Here is a 4,366-nt window from a genome sequence, read left to right on the forward strand (position 1 = left end):
GAGAGAGAGAGAGAGAGAGAGCCATTTACAAGAATTTTTAATTTGAAAATGATGAGTTAAAGGAAGAAAATGAGTAAAATTCTTACTTAATAATTTTCTCTAAAGTAGTCTCCTTTAAGGTAATATTCTAAAAACACAATTTGAAACTTTCATCATCTTCCTCATATCATTTTCGTAATCGGCTCATCTTCTTATTCACCGATGACCGAGTGGCACTCTCTAGTCTCTAATATTGCGTCCCAACTCCATTCACCATTCCCCATTGTGTGACCGCTCCCCTTCCCTAGGGATGAACATATTACAGGACCACTCGACTTGACTCAACTTGACTTGGGTTGATTTCGAGGGGAGTAGGTTGGTTTTCGGGTTGAGATTTCACCCAACTCAAAAAGTTGGTTCAGTGATTGGGTTGGCCCCAAACTCGACTTCACCCATGCCCACTCCTTCCCCTCTACTGTCTCGTAGCTCACGTCCGCCCACCTCTTTGTGTGTGTTCACATGCAGAGAGATACAAAATGCGACAATATACCTTTATTAAACCACTCCAATAGAGTGAGGAGTACAATCATAATATGTCCATTGTCAAACAATAATCTATCTTAATATGAGAATATTTTTACTCGAAACAACTCCATGCATTGCTCGTAATCCTTAACAATTTAAATTGCACAAATTAAGATAATTGGTAATAAGAACATATCATGTTTGTCATGTAAAATATTGCATTGTTTACGTACAATTAAACTATGAAAAACTTGCACTTGTAATTTCTAATATATAATCCCCGTAAAATGTTGCTATTAACGTACTCAGTCTCGAAATTCATAATATTCTCGATTAAAAAAAATATCTTGAGTGGATCCAAACTTTAATTTTTATGCCTGTGAAAAAGTTGAGTCTATGCATGTATTCGTATTGACTAACCTTAAAATAAAAGATTAATTGGTAAATAAAATCTAGTTATATGCCTAGAAAACCTAAATGCATGTTAGGCTGAAAATGGATGGATTGAATGGGACCCAAAATTTAAGGGCCATGTCATGTGCTAAGATTCATTTGTGGGACCCTATAATATAAGTGGGCTGTCGGAGGGATGTCAAAAATCTATTATTCCATGTGCGCCGCTGCTGCATTTACCACTCTCTTTGTTGCCTGCACTTGCATGCATGCCATAGGTATCTATCAAATATTGAATTTGTTATGAATTGAAGTTTCATTCGAAAGGTAAAATAAGTCATTATTTATCGAGCATTGTCATGTACTAGTTTAAACGTTAGGAATTTCGTTGTTTCATTATTCAACGAAGCTAAGATACAGTATGATTTGCTTTTATATAAACTAATACTATCTAAAATTATTCTTATTTGTCCTGAAAACCATTGATGTAGAATTTTCTTGGCATTTTTCTAACAATTTCTCCGTCAAAAGAAGTTCCACGTCATCTAGACTCTCCTTAGGTGATAATCTATCCAACCCTTTTCTAAAACCAGGAAACATGCTCCATCAATGCTCAACTCTTGCACCGTCTAAGGAGCCATTGATATTCACGAGTACAGTTACCTTTGGGTGTTTGACTGCCAACTGTGGATTTTTCCAATCATTGTTACGGCTCATTTGACATGATTTTGAGAAGCCAAATGAATTTTTGAAACACTAAAGTTATTTTTGGACCCATTTGATTTATTTTACAAAATATTTCTTTAATTAGCCAATATGCCTGCATCTAAAAACTCCTCAAAAAAAAAAAAAATAATAATAAAAAAAAAACATTTTGAAAATTAGTTTTTAAGCATTAATTAAGTTAATTTTCTCATGAAATTCTTCTACAAGAAGTAAAAGCAAAAGATGTCTAATAAATAAAATATAAAAACTGATTAATTGAAGTGTTATTATACTCATTAAATGATCTTTTAATATAAATCAATTATTCAGATAAATAAGTGGTCAGGCATTATGATTGGTCAATGATCATCGATCAGAATAATTAATTATTATTATGTATTTCTTGGACGGTTGTTTAGAAAAATAATTGTTTTAGAGGGAATTTGGCAGAAGACAAATAATTAAAGAAATTAAGCAAATTAATATATTAACGTATTATTAGAATGCTATTATAATTAATTTTCAAAATTATGCACGAAAATTAATTATAAGAAGAAGAAGTTAAATTTTTGTTTTTGAATATATAAATTTTGCTCAAACATATTTTTAATTTATATCCATGTTTAGTTATAATTCAAATGTTGAACCAAGTACCCGAAGGTCGAATAGGTGACCTCATGATCTAGTACTTTATTAATGACAAGAAGTCAAAGGTTTGAGAATATTAAAAAAAAAAAAAATTAATTAATTAATATAGTTATTGTGACCTTAATTTCAAAGTAATTGCTAAACATAAAACATTTGCATGCTTCATGTCTATTTTAAACATTGCTTTTTTTTTTTTCATTTTTCAAGTCGAAACAAACAAATTTTGGGTTTATAATGTCAAAGTCATAGATGTCCTTACATTTTAATCTTTTTATCGTTGTAGTTCAACTCCAAGAGTGATAAAGTTTCCTCTCAAATAGGTATAGTCAAAGTTTGTCGAATGGGTTGATTGTTCCTTTGAAAGAAATCGTTATGTCATTATTGATAAAATTTATAGAACTTACATTATTATGTGTTCATCGATAAGGACTGCTTTGGCATACTACTACTTCGTTAAATCGTGGTTTTAATTTGAACAAAATCGAAAAAAATAATTTGGATTAGCTTGGTTTAGAAATTGAAGCGATTTTACTTGGTTTGAAAATTCTTAAATCGTTTTAAGTGGTTTAATTTGAAAATTTATCACAAACTGTCTATATCAAACCGTATTCACCCTACCCTTTAGCATTGGATACCAAAACCTATGTCCCACCTCTCTATTAGCGACTAGGAGTCAATGCCTAAAATAGGCTACAAGGGAAGGGCCCATCTTCCTCATGCTGGCCCAATTAATTAAACTATTGGTTCATATAAGACAAATACAAAGTATTATTGATTTACCAAACCCCACTTTGATACCCTACCCTGGTTGGAAGGAACAATATTGTATAAAGATTAAAACAGGGGGAAAAAATCATTTTATTTAACATTATCATTTTTGAAATGAGAACCCTTCGACTGAGTCTTGAATATGAACTAAATCAGCTAAAGACAAACTTGTTCTCGATCAAACATCAGGACCCTTGATGCTCATACCAAGAGTTCTCTAACTACCAATTAATAGATATCATCTGGCTGGGTCTTGCTGAAATGTGTCCAAATAGATCGTGGTGGAAAGAGGTTATGTTGAGTGCCCGAATGTTTAGTGTACAATTATATTGTTCACTACAATTTAAATATACTTTATTAAAGATAATTAAAGTTACAAATTTTTGGAATGAGGGGTCAGATCCAAACTAAGATGTGGACAAGGGAACAAGAGGAAACTTGGTAGGGTTCCATCTTAAGTAATGGACCATGATTGGACTCCAAAAGTCCAAGTCCAAACCCAATCCCACGAGTAATAATAGGCCCACATTCAACAATCAACATTTAAGTCCTCACACGTGATTGTTTGTCACTTGTGTGAGCATCCCTAGCATGGAATTAGCCCCTTTTTTGGGGGTCCGATTTATCCTACTACTCTTCAATATTCTTCATATAAATTATGTATGGTGCACCCGACACATTATTTAAAGCTATATTAAGGCTTTGTTTGAGTTTTTGTTTTGTGAAAATAGATTTTTTTGAGAATGTATGATTAAAAGTAAAGAAAAATTTTAAGTTTATATGCAAATTATATTAATTGTGAGAATGCATGATTAAAAATTATAATATTTGATCTTAAATTCGTCACATGTGACATTTTAACGGATTTTTTGGACATATTTGAAAAGTGCTTTTAAACTATTTACAGATAAAAATGAGCTGTAAATAAATGAATAATAATGTGAATCCTTTAAAAATAGTGAGAGTAATGTTATTCATAGTCCCTCATTAGTCGTCTTATGTGGCATTCGATATGATGGTTTGTGATTTGATGTATTAGTATGATAGTTTTTCCTTACTACATATATCAAATCACAAATCGGCACATTTATACTGCTTAAAACGACTGTAAGTAGCATTATTTTTAAAGGTATAAATAAAAGCGATTTTAAGTGTCCATTTTGCCGTAGAATGGGTCCTCATTAAAGAGGGCCTATATAAGTGGAATGCCAAAAGACTCCAATAAATAGTTTCAAAAGCCTGATCCAATCAACTGAAATTTCTGGAACCTCGTACTTCTTAATGGCTTAATGTTCAACTCAAAATTTAAAAGAAAAGCTCATAAATTTTCGATTTTGTAAAAGGAAAA

This window comes from Olea europaea, unplaced genomic scaffold (assembly GCF_002742605.1).
Source record: "Olea europaea var. sylvestris unplaced genomic scaffold, O_europaea_v1 scaffold1765, whole genome shotgun sequence".
Classification (NCBI taxonomy): domain Eukaryota; kingdom Viridiplantae; phylum Streptophyta; class Magnoliopsida; order Lamiales; family Oleaceae; genus Olea; species Olea europaea.